The sequence below is a fragment of the Equus quagga genome, chromosome 16 (genome assembly GCF_021613505.1).
Source record: "Equus quagga isolate Etosha38 chromosome 16, UCLA_HA_Equagga_1.0, whole genome shotgun sequence".
Lineage (NCBI taxonomy): Eukaryota > Metazoa > Chordata > Mammalia > Perissodactyla > Equidae > Equus > Equus quagga.
In genome coordinates, this window is record NC_060282.1 from 15973604 (window position 1) to 15987118 (window position 13515).

The following is a 13515-nucleotide window of genomic DNA, read 5'->3' on the forward strand; positions in this document are numbered from 1 at the left end:
AAGACTTTTAAAAACTGGAACCAGAGGGCAGAGAGCACATCCAAGCTGTAGCTAAGTAGCCAAGAGCTGTCCTTGAGGGTTGGCAGTGTTCCATGATGCCAGAAATGACTGCCTTGGACGAGTCTGGGGAGGGGTGAGAAATTGTCTCGGGCGCATAAGTCTTAAGAAATCCTACATAAATCAGTGGAAGCATTGGCAAGAACACCCTTGGGAAACCGCCTATTGTATGACTAAGGCTTTGAGAAATCTCTGCTGATGGCCTGGCAGAACATTCGCCAGCCAAATCTATCATTGAAAACCTCTGAGGGCTTTCTGGGAGCGTGTGGATTATGGGCTGTGGGAATCTCGGGTTATAAAACTTTCGCCCAGCTGCTCAAGTGCCTGGCTGGGCAATTAAGGAGGATTCTTTCAAGCAGATCAAAAGGCTCTGGTGAGGTGATCCCAGGAAGCTTCCTGCCCTCCCTGTGAGGAAGGCAGGTCAGGGCTCATTATCCTCATTTCACAGATGAGAAAAGGAGGTTGCCGGTGACTAAGTCCCTTGCCTGAACTCAAACAGCCAGCGAGGGTGGAACCCAAAATAAGCATCTCGGTCACCCGACTCCCAGGACACCATCGCTCCAGAGCCTCCCATTCCGCGGAAGATAGACTGTTTCTGGGAAGTCTGGACCCACGTTTGGAACGTTGGGGTGTGGGGTGGTGCACAGGGGCTATTCCAGGCCACTTAGCACACACAGATACTTGCATGCACATAGAGTGACTTGGCGTCTGCCCTATGCAACATAACGTGTTTTTTTTTTTTTTTTAAGGGTGGAATTTAAGCTTTATTTACAGGACACTGCAAGATATGAAATTCCACATAGAAATAAGAAACCCATTGAGAGGAGAAGCTTCATACAGTATGTACACAGTTTGAAACTGTTCAAGTATAGTTTCGTTGTAAAAAGTGCTACAATAACAAACCACACTTAAAAAGAGTTCTTAGTAGAGAAACAGTTAAGACAAACTTATACCAAACACAGCACACAACAAACAACTTTCTGCCTCAGCTGTACAGTCTAAAAGTTAAAGGTCCCCGGAGGGCCATCCTGAACTTGAAATGTATAGCCTTCAGAGGTAGTTTCTGGCACAACATTTTCATCTTCCTCTTCCTCTACAGAGAAATACTTCTCAATCAAGTTTAACGAAGCTTTGTACACAGACTCATTTTCATGGTTTTGTAGAGCTTCAGTTTTGTCCAGACCTCCACATTCTTCAGTCATTATACTAAATTTCTCAGTTTCACCTAGTTTCTCACCAGCCTGAAAGATATTTGAAATGGCATCCAGAATAACCAGAATAATTTTGGTGTCTTTTGCAGTTAAGAGGTTCATCAACGGTTCTATTATGCCACAATGAACAAGGTATACAATCTGTTCAACTGTTCCACCACTTGTATAGTTGGTCACAGCCCATACAGCTTCCTTTTGTGTCTTAAAGTCTGCCTTAGAGAGAACACCAACGAGGAATGGGACTAATCCATGATTCACAACTTGCTGTATGTGGTCCTGGCGGCCAGCTGTGATGTTTGACATTGTCCACGTAGCTTCCTTCTGAATGTTAGTTTTGGGGTTCGTTAGCAGGCTGGGAAAGATGGCAAGTGCTCCTGCATCTATTACAACCTGAGTCTGTTCGTCTGTCCCAGTGACAATATTTCCTATGGCTCATAGTGCAGGAGTCACAATTGGCAATTCAGTAGATCCTAGAAGCTTTACAAGTTGGGGTACCACTCCTGTTTTCACGACCATTTCAATCCATTCATTCGGACCATCGGTAAGGTAGGAAATGGCCCAACAGGTATCTGCTAATACTTCTGGATCATCATGATGCAGGAGACGAACTAAAGTGGGAAGAATTTGCTCAACAGCATCTAATGGGGGTGCAGGATTCTTGTTGCGACAAAGGTTTGAAAGTGTCCAGGTAAGATTACGTAAGTAACCACATGCCAAAGATGACATATCGGGAACTGCAAGAAGAGCCAACAGCGGGTCAACTGCACCATACTTGATCACCAAGTCTCGGAAAACCGAACCATCACCTGCAATGTTTCCTAGAGCCCATACGGCTTGTTCACTGATGTGGGCGTGGGGAGATGCCAACAGAGAAATGAATGCTGGGATAGCACCTCCCTCTACCACAGCCTTGGTCTGTTCTGATGTCCCGGAAGCGATGTTAGTGAGGGCCCAAGCAGACTCAAACTGAATGGGACTACAATCAGTTCTGCCCAAGAAGGACACAAATTTTGGAATCAAACCAGCCCGGATTATGTTGTCTATGGGGGGCTGTTTTTCTCTAGAAAGCAGTTTCCTAGCAGCTTGAGTAGCTTGGAGCTGGCTTTCCAAATTGTTGCTGTTTACGCCTTTGACAATATCCTCAACAGACCAATTTACAGTGCCCTGGTTGTTGCGGTTTTCCTGTAGCGGAGAAGTAGCATCATCAGGAAAGGAGCTTACATTTCTCCTTTTCAGCATCTGGTCATCTTTCTTAGCTTTCCTCAGCTCCACATTAACTTCTATTCGGCGCCGCCTCATTTCTGTGCTGTCTTTCCCCTTGTTCTTGAATCTGTTAAGGCGGGCAGCCGGGGAATTAGCATTCTCGTTGGAGGACATGGTTATGAGACAAAGAGAGAAAGCCGGGAAGACGCCACAGGGAACCGCAACATAACGTGTTTTGACAGCCTCGTCACATTAGCATTTTATGAAACCTAGGACCCCAACCTAACAATAACAACCCAGTTACTCCTTGGACCCCCTGTACGCAAACCATTTCAGAGGACGTACGCGATCTTAGCTTTCATCTTAGATAATTTCTTCTCAAGTTTGTAGAGTCATATCTGGCTTCAAATCCCAGTTCTGCCCTTGCTGTTCCCGGGACCTAGATGAGTGACTTAACCTCACTGAGTCTCAGTGCCTGTGTACCTGAACCTGAGATATTCAGAATACGTCTCTGACAGGGTTGTTGTGAGGGCTCGGTGAAGTCAGGCATATAGAGAGCACAGCAGAGGGCTCAGCATGTAGTAGTCACTCAGTAAATGACAGCAATTATTAATAGCATGATCATATGAACGATCTGAGTTTGCAAAGTAATTCTCCATTCTCTGTTTGTTCATGGTCTGTCTATTAAGGAATTAAGTCCAAATCTTAGTATTTGACCACTCCCTCTCTTCTGGGCCAAGGAAGTTCATTTTCACTCTTAATAATCTCAACTACCAGCCATGTTTTAAACAAAGGTGATTTATTACTCCTAATGTAAAGGATACTTGTTACAGAAAGAATACTCCAAGAGTCACAGAGAAATGTCTAGCTAGTCATGGCTTCAAAAGTCTGTCTGGGGTCCTGCCTTGTACCCTCCCTAGTGTTGCCATTGCTACCTGGTCATCAGTGGGTCCAGCGTCCAACCAACTAAAGGCAGCCAACAAAGAGAGGCCAGAGGCTGGTACTCTGATGCAAGGCGACATGTGCAGCTCTGGTCCCTAACTTCAAAAGCATCTTTGTTTGGGTCAGTTTTATAATGTCTGCAGACCTGGGAGGCTGTCTCTCTAAATGAGCCCTGGTCGTTCAGTATGCTTGAAAAGGCACGTCCTTTTATAGGCTGGTAATCCCTTTGGATATTATGGTTGTACCTCACATAGCCCAGTGTCCTGCTCTCTTCTCATCAGCCTATCCCACAGGTCACCTTCAGTGTGGTGACAATTCCCATACATTTGTCTGCCTTCCTACTCCAGACCCTTACATCTCTTGGTCTGAGCTCTTCCTCAGCCACAAGAGTACACGTAGTGCTCTCTCAGGGCAGGCCAGGGAAGTGACGCTTCCATGAATGACTCTCAACTAATACAGGACAAGAATTAGCAGATAACTACCCCAGTTGCCTCATCCCTCAGTGGGGCAATTCTGAGAGAAGCCAATACTGCCTCTTAAAGGGTCCCCATCACAACTGAGCCCCAGGCGCACATAGTGGCAACCGACTCATTCATACACCTTCACTGGCTTCCTCTCTCCCCTGCCTCACTTCCTCACTCCCCTAAAGGAGCTTCCTTGGATCACTTCAGATTAACCACTGGCACCCAAATCTCTTCGTGGGGTCTGCTTTTGGGGGAACTCAAATTAAGGCAAATTCTTCAAGGAAAATAGCTTTTCTATTAACAGAGCACAAATCATTTAACTATAACTATCACATTAGATAGATATTGGTACTGAAATATGATATGGAGCAAGTCCAAGAAGAATAAAACCCCCGATTACAATGTGGTGCCCTGTCTCACAGACTCCTCTGACACCAACCACCGGTTAACTCAAGGTCAGAGCCTCAGTCACTAGTCATACTAGTCCCAGCCGTGAGTATGATGTGAGTCTTTCCAAAGCCTGTGGCCAGCCAGTGCTAAGCTCTCAGAAATAACTTAATTAGACTCTCCCGGGCCAAGAGACAGCCGCTCTTTGGCTTACTCGATGTCAACTTCCTGTCATTCTCTTTCATGCTTTTCCTCCCAGCTCACAAACTTAAAAGGAAAATATCCATCAGGGCACTCTCTAGTCCTTTTCCTGCGTGATCCTCAGAAAGTCTTCACATAGCTGAGGCAAGGCATCTTCTCAACCACTTCCTCCATTAGCGACCCCCTCTTCCTCCTAGTTGCATACCTACATCATCTCCGTCCAAAAGGTGCCCCTCGCTCAGCTCTGCAGACACTGCTCAGAGGTCTCTGATAGACCTATTTTCCAGCATGAATTGTTAAACTTGGCCTTGAAGGTTGTCCTTCTGAAAATTTTATAAATATTTGGAACATAATGACAACTTTTAAACAAAATGACATGGTAAAATTTGCTGTGCCCTGAAATGTTTTTTAGATTTTCATACGTGTCTTGGAGCGGGTATATTAGTTTTTTTTCTTGCTGTGGAACACATTACCACAAATTGAGAGGCTGAACACAACACGCATTTGTTTTCTCAGAGTTTCTGTGGGGCAGGAGTTCAGGCACAGCTTAGGTCCTCTGCTTAGGGTCTCACCAGGCTGCCATCCAGGTTTCAGTTGGGCTGCATTCTCATCTGAAGACTCAACTGGGAAAGAATCAAGCTTCCAAGCTCATTTAGGTTGTTGGCAGGATTCATTTCCTTGTAGTTCTTTCCCTGAGGGTCCTGGCTCTTTGCTGGCTGTTGGCTAGAGGCTGACCTCAGATCCCAGACTCACCTATAGTTTCTTGCTACATGGACTTTTCTAACACAGTTGCTTACTTCGTCAAGCCCACAAGGAGAATCTCTGATATGACAGAGCCTTATATGATGTAACCTGACCACGAGAGTGACATCCCAATGCCTTTGCCATATCCTATTGGTTAGGAGCAAGTCACAGTTTCTACGGGCAATCATATTCAAAAACCACCTGGACTTCCTATTTTTCTTTTCATTGACTCCCTTTTTTTTTTACTTAGTGTCTTCTCCAGCAATAACATCCAGTTCCATTTTTCCCACCACATTTCAAAATAAATGACTAATGACTAAATGTTTTTAATCATAATTTTCTTAACATCAAAATTCATTTCATTCTTGGGGGCCGGCCCAGGGGCCGAGTGGTTGGGTTCACGCACTCTGCTTTGGCAGCCTGGGGTTCGCTGGTTCAGATCCTTGGAGCTGACCTACACACCTCTCATCAAGCCATGCTGTGGCGGCATCCCACATAGAAGAACTAGAATGACCTACAACTAGGGGAGAGAAAAAAAAGAGGAAGATTGGCAACAGATGTTAGCTCAGGGCCAATCTTCCTCACCAAAAGAATATACTTTAAATAAATACATTCACTTCACTCTACCTCTGCCACCCATGGTAGGCAGCCTCTCATTTGGTCCTCAGTGATTCTCACCTTCTCTTACTCAACCATTATGTAATCCCCTCCGGCACATAGGTTGAACCTAGTTACTTGTTTCTAAGTAATAGAATTTGGCAAAAGTGATGGGATGTCACTTCCAAGGCAAGGTTACAAAAGGCTGTGACTTCTGTCTTGTTTGCCTTCTCTCTTGTCCTCTCACTTGCCCATTATGATGAAGCCCAGTGCCATGTTGTGGGATACTCTGTGGAGGGGCCCACATGGCAAGGAACCAAGGAGAGCCTCCAGCCAACAGCTCCTGAGGCCCTGAGATCCTCAGCACAACAGCCAGCAAGAAACTGAAGCCTGCCGTCAACCACATGAGTGAGCCAGAAAGCAGATCTTCCCAATCAAGCCTCGAGATGACTTCAGCCATGGGAGAGACCCAGAGCCAGAGGACTCCATTGAGCCCCTCCTGGAATGCTAACCCAGAAAAACTGTGAAATGCTAGATGATGCTGTTTTAAGCCACCGTATGTTGGGGCAATTTGTTACACAGCATTAGATAAAAAAATATATATACCCTCTACCCGTGGTTTGTGCCTCATGCTTTAGAAAACACCACCCGAAGCGAACAATGTTAAGGCAATGCTCCAACAGGGTAGGTGGTGTCACGGGTGAAAAGTAGAGGGACGACTTGAGTACAATGGCTCAGAAGTTTCCCTATATGCCTCTTCACGCCTGCCTGGGAGCTTGTACCAGAACCTGTGAGAGTAGAGGTTGAAATAGAAGAAAACAAAAAAATAGAATTATTTTGTTAGAATCTCCATGAGTTACTGAGAGGTGAGGTGGCCCTGCTTGGGGCATATGTAAGCAGACAAGATGAAAACAGAGACGGGCATTCTCCTTGGGTCCACATGGAGCACAGCGTGATGCTGGATGGAGACGGCAGCCGCACCAGCCTTGACAAGGACCGCCACAGCTTGGCTGTAAACATCAGAGCAGAAAGCTGGAGCCGAGAAGGAGAAAAGCAAACACTACAAGGGATCCAGAAAGATGAAGTTCACATGTACACATGAACCATTCCCTAGGACTTCCAGAAATAAGTGAGGTGGGATCCTCGGCAGGGAATCTTAGACAATGGGGTGAGAGACTGGCACAAGGTGAGCATAAGACAAATACAAATATTTAGTGATGACTGACAAAGTGGACAGTTTGATGGATAAAGTGACCCTGATCCTCCCCAAAGATTGGGGTCCCTGGGATACCATTAGGAATAATGGTATTATAAGTCCCTACACTACAGGGATCCACATTGTCTTCTCACGTGATGTTGTGCACTAGACACTCGGTGAAGAATATGGCTGGAGAGAAGGACACAGTGGTCCTTCCTATTAAATGATTTTAATACAGATAAGTCTATGCTTCACCCTCTTGGCCTTGTGCCCTGGCGAGGGGCTGCTTTCTTGCAGGGTGCGCCGAGGACAGGAGCTTCCATGTTCAGTGCTGCACGGTGCAACCGTCGGCCCTCCACCTTCCTCTTCATCATCCCACAGCCAGGCCCCAGCTCAAATTGTTGGAAAGTACAACCTCAGAGGCCTCCCAGGCTGAACTCACTCCTCAAGTTCCGGATGAACAACCAACTCAGAAAATGTGGGACAGGGGAAAGCATCAATGCATGCATGGACCATTTCCAAAATAAAAAGTGATACTGTTTTTTGTTTGTTTGTTTGTTTTTGAGGAAGATTAGCCCTGAGCTAACATCTGCTGCCAATCCTCCACTTTTTGCTGAGGAAGACTGGCCCTGAGCTAACATCCGTGCCATCTTCCTCTTCTTTATATGAGGGACACCTGCCACAGCATGGCTTGACAAGTGGTGCCTAGGTCTGCACCTGGGATCCAAACCCGTGAACCCCGGGCTGCCAAAGTGGAACGTGCAAACTTAACCGCTGTGCCACCAGGCCAGCCCCATAAGTGATACTGTTTAAGCCACTAAGTGTTGGAGTAATTTGTTACACAGCAATAGATAACCATTATACCCTTGACTGATGGTTTGAGCCTCACACTTTAGAAAACAAGATCCTAAAGGAACTGCATTAAGGCACCACTCTGATAGGGTAGGTGGGATCATGATGAAAAGTAGGAAGACAATTTGGGGAAGAAAACTAGATGAGAAATCAAAAGCCTTGGGTTCTGGTTTCAGCTCTATCAAGACCCACCAGCTGTGTGAGCTTGGTGAGGTCATTTCCTCTTCTGCGAAGTGGAATTAATGATAAATGCCTTTCTTACATCATACTGTTATTAGGAGACTCAAATTACAGAACCCGAATGAAAGCTTTGTAATATGTGAGGTTATATACCAAGTAAGGGGTTATAATCATCAACATTATCATCATCATCTTTATTGCTGGCTGTTACAAGGTAAAACCAACAGCAGTTTGAATGTCTCAGTCAAAGTCCAACCAAGTAAACAGAAACCACTCTAAGTATTGGGAATAAGGGGAAATTAATATGAGGAATGGGTTACACAGGTGATGGAAGGGCTGGAATGCCCACCAGGAAATAATGAGGCCACCCAGAGACTAATAATAGAAGGAAGCCCCTGCCACTTCTTAGCTGGAGGGACAGGAGGAAGAGAAAGGATCATAGGAACCCGAGGCCTGGGGTCACCCTATAAGAAGCTGTTACCATGAGGGAGCCGGGGCCAAGGAAGAAATGCGACCTCTGCCTGAGACGCCCCTGAAGGCAGAGAGGAGGAGAAACACCCTGGATTCTCTTTTCCTGACTCCCTTCCATACTGGTCCAGTGCCTCACATTGGCTGGACTCAGCCAGAAACCAGCTGACACAGGAGGGACAAATGGACCTGTAGCCAACAAGCCCTGGGCCAAAGAAGCACTCTATTTAGCAAGGTAAGCAATAATTCGCTAGAAACAAAAGTAGGATAACGAAGAGACTCGAAGTCCCAAAGCCTCAGACTCCAGAAGAGCATGGGGACTCATCTAGTCCAACCCCTCATTTTACAGGGGAGGCCTCAAAGAGGAAGATGGTGTGACTTGCCCAAGATGGTGACACAGCTGGCTAGGGGCAGCCTGGAGCCCAGGCCTCTGAATTCCCGGTTCATGGCTCTTTTCACGTTAACTTTGCAATGATGAACAGCAGAGGCGCTTCAACCTCACAAGGGGATGTGTGCCAATGGTTGGTTTCTAAGACAGCTGTTTGGACCTTAGAACTCAGTTTCCCATAGAAACAAGGTTATCTTGGCTGACTGTGTTCCCAGTGGCTATCGGATGCTTATTTAGCCCACAACATGGGAAAGAAAGGAACCACCATACTCTGAATTAATAAGAAATCAAGGGGCTGATCAGCATCTCTCTCCCAGGGCAGAACAGACAAGAAATCTCTCCTCTATCTCCTCCCTCTGCGACACTGGCTGATGTTTCTCCTTGCTCCGCCATTAAACGCGTGTGGCAGGGGGACCTCCTTGCCTTCCTTGTGGTGAGGAGAGTCTCCTTCATCACTGTATCCTTTTCCCACAGTGGTCGTTCTTTTGGCTGCAGGGCCAGCAACAAACGGACCAGGAGCTGCTGAAGGGCTGGAAGCTTTTTTTTTTTTTTTGGTCCTTTATATCTTTGTACCCTCGATACCCTTCTAGTAACTGGCCCAACCCAAATATGTGAGTGTTACCCATGACCACACCATCCCTAGAAGAGTCTGAATTAGCACCTTCAGGGTGGACAATGGGGAAAACTATAGTCCTTGCTATAGAATAATTTCATATTTAGAAAATGAAAAAAATCTCTTCTTTTCTCATATGATGTTAAATTTGAATACACACACACCAAGTGCTCTTAGATGGAGAGGAGAGTTAGGGAAAATGTGGGAGAGACTGGTGTGCTGATGTATACGAGATGAGGTCTCCATTCTCTGGGTCTGCAGCAGACTCGTTCTCCCATGGTTTGGGCAGAGAACTCCTCAAACACTTCATCTTCTGGTTTTAGACATACGACCTGCAAGTTGGTGAGCCCCAATTTTAGGAACCAACCTCCCCAAAAGAGAGAAACTACTCATTCCTCCAAAAATGAGAATGAAGGCAAGATTCCTGGAACTTAAAACAAAATGCTACTTGGTAGCTAATGCAGAAATGGAAACCGAAATACATTTTCTGCTCTGCAGGTCGAAATGCAGACGTATTTCCTCAAAGCTTGGCACTACCTCCCAGCTGAAGAGAACAGGAAATCAAAGTCTGAACAGCTTCAGCGGCATTCACGCTCCAGCGCCTTTGCTGTGAAGCTTCCTACCCTGCGGAGCGGGAAGTGACTACTCCCCATCCCTGACCCCCTCGTCCCCTCCCATGTTCTCATCCCATTGGATCAGGGCCACCCTATATGGCCGCACAGGCAGCACACTGCATGAAACTCAGGAGGTGCCATCTCCGTCAGCTGCAAGGTGACTAGCGCCTCCTGGAGTTGTGCAGCACCGCTATTAGAACACGTCTTGCTGATCGCCTTGAATTAAGGCTAACACCTACAAGGCCACGAGCTCCTAGCTGAGTTACGGTCACTTCTGTGGCCCCGGCACCTAGCACAGTGTCCTGGTACTGAGTGGAACCTCAACATAAACTCCTAGGGATCCAAGAAGCAATGAATTTGAGAAAAGAGTCAGCACCACTTTTAGACAAGAAATAAGCAATTATCTGAAGTAAGAGCAAAATCCTAATTAGAGGAATGAGACTTCTTAAACTAACCATAGAGACTCGAAAGAGTAAGGACATCATAGTGATTAAGACCTCTGGCTCTGGGCTCAGAAGGAGCTGCATTTGAATCCCACCTCCACAGCCTACTGAACCGTGCTGGGCACGTTCCTAAACCTCTCTAAGCCTTGTTTTCCTCATCTGTGAACCCCAGCTGAGATGACACTTTAGAGTAGAGCCTTTTGCCTAGAGATATTGATGATGGTCAATATCTCTTAGTTGTAATTATGGAGTACGTTGTTAATGGCAATTAACCAATGCCACAATAATCCTAAAAGGAAAATTTTAGCTATCAATATTTATATCCCCAAAGAAGGAATATGCCCAAGACATAGTAAGTGCTCAATTAATGTTGTTGAACAAGAGAGAAGATGAAAGAGAGGGAGAGAAGGAAGAAGGGAGAGTGGGAGGGAAGAGGGTACTGAACTGGGAGTCAGAAGAATACAGCTTCAAATCTACCATCACTAACAGGATGACTTTAAGTAAGTTCCTTTCTCAGTCTTGATTTGCTTCTTTTTAGGATGAAGAGTCATTAGATGATGTCTCAGTTCGCTTCTTCAGGATCCCCTCCAGCAGAGACAGTGGTCTCACTCCTGATCATTTCTGCAGTGTTTCCTCAGATCCTGAAGGTGGTGCTGCTGAGTTTAGAAGAAAACCTGTTTTTCTGCAGCCTGGTTGCCAGCTGCTGAGTCTCGGTATTAACAGCAGGCTGGGAATTAAAGAAATCACTTACTGGTTGCTGAAAATGCCTGGGGCAGTGAACGAGTCATTCCATTTCCTTTCTTGCCTACTTGGCCTCTCCCGGTGCCATGAAAACGCCATGGGTGTGGGGCGGCAGCTGACCCTAAATTCCAAGTCCAGTTCCGCCACTTCGCAGCCAGTGACCTTGGACAAAGGCATTCATCCTCTTGGGGCCTCTTTTGTAGTCTGCAAAATGAGGATACTAATCCCGATGCCCCTGGAGCACTGGGAAAATTAATTAAATATAACGTTCGTCCATTGAAGAGCACAGCGCCTGGCACATAGTAGGGATTCAAGAAATCTCAGTTCCCTTTCCTTCCCCTCCTTTCATTCATGAACAGAACATGGTTAGTGCTTGAGAAGAAATGAGCAGGTGGGGTGATAGAGTGATGAGCAGGTGGGCTTTCCAAGGAGGCCTCACTGAGGAGAGGCCATATCAAGTGAGGCAGGAAGGATGGGAAGAAAGAGAAATGTTCCCAGCAAAAAGACCAGCAGGTGCAAAGGCACAGCCTATCTCATCCATCTCCCCTCCTTCATCCCTGACAAGCTGAGACACTGTCCAGGGGCTCTGTCCTCTGAGCTCCGAGTCCACCTTGTTTGTCCTTCTACGACAGCAGTCACCTGCCCGTGTTGGACATTTCATGTACCTGGTTATGTCCCTTCGAGGACCAGGAATGCATTTTATTCATCCGTCTCCCCAGAGCCTGATGCAACAGACACTTTAATGAAGAAATGAACCAATGAAAGTGCCACGCTGGCATTCATTCAGTCTCTTACTGGTTATCCTTCTATGTATGCAACCGGACCATTCAGCTGCCACCCATCTTTGCATACCTAGCACTTGGTGCATGATGGGTCCTCAGTAAATGCTTACTTTGTTGAAATCGAATTGCATTTTCATTTATTGAGCACCTGCTGTGTGCCAGGCACTACACTGAGCCCTGAAGAAGCAAAGATGCGTAGGGGGCAATCCAGGATCTAGAGGGCTCATTCCAGAAGAATAAAAGTACGAGAGCATTGATGCAGTACTTGGTATGTTCATCTCTCATGGCTAAGTGCTCACTACGTACTCTTCCGCTTATCCTCACAAAAACTCTGCGAGGTAGGTACTATGATTAGCACCATTTCCCAGATGGGGAAACTGAGGCTCAGGCGGGGAGACTTGCGCAAGGTGGCAGAGCCAGACGGAAAGCCAGGTGTGTGGTACTGCAGCCCTTGCCATTCCCGACTCTGTCGTGAACATACACGTATGTGAATATAGATAATTGAGACGTGTGTCCAGTGTGGGAGAGCTAAGGAATAGCAATGGCAGTTGGGAAAGACTTCCCAGAGGCAAGTCAGTGTGAACAACAGGACCTTGAAGGACAGGAGGAGCTTTCCAGATAGGATCACGGTGGCAACAGGGAGCGTGCAAGAAGGAAGTGGGAAGGAACATTCTAGGCAGAGAGATGAGGTCTAGCAGGCTGTGAGGAAGATGGCGACAAGGATGCGACACAGAGCCTGTGTGGAGGACACAGGTTGCTGCTCCGCTCTGGAAGGTCAAGTGCTGTGTCTAGAGGGGCCCAGCTGAGGAAAAGATGTCCAGGGCTGGAGACTCCGGAAAACGTTTTATAGAGCTAAGTTTAACACATAGAAACTTTCACCCTTTTAAGCAGCCCATCTGTCTGATTCGCCTTTAGCCTGAGCAATCGAAACACACAATGGCCCCAAACACTTATTCAGCATTCACTAGACACCTACTGTGTGCCAGGCCCTTACTGCTGAGCATCCGCCCTGCACTCCTATTGCCTAACTCTGAGAGGCAGTGGGACACTCGAGGTGTGAACCTCTCCGGGTTTGGATCTCAGCATTGTCACTCACCAGACACGTCACCTTGCACAAGTTATTGCTCCCCTCTGTGCCTCAGTTTCCTCATCTGTTAAAGGAGAATACTGATAAGAGCTATCACAAAGGACCATGTGTTAAACAAGTTAATTCACGGAAAGGGCTCAGAGCACAGCCTGGCAGATAGTAAGCACTCACTATTGGGTACTACACCTGTGCACCACCATTGAATATATACTCTTTGTCAGACACCTGCTAAGTGCCAGGACTGGGCTAAAAGCAGAAGGTTTAGGGTTGGGTGAGACCATGGCCCCTGCATGCCAGTAGGTCAGAGTCTAGTAAGAATGAGGCTGACAAGAGAAGTGATTAC

At 46.6% G+C, this 13515-nt stretch overlaps 1 long non-coding RNA gene and 1 pseudogene across 2 annotated transcripts in view; both read right to left on the reverse strand.

Moving 5' to 3' along the window:
* Window positions 1-13515, reverse strand: part of LOC124228189 (uncharacterized) — an 82288-nt gene that overhangs the window by 23675 nt on the left and 45098 nt on the right. The gene's annotated exons all lie outside the window — the stretch shown is intronic.
* LOC124228187 (importin subunit alpha-1-like) lies at window positions 791-2686 on the reverse strand (annotated as a pseudogene).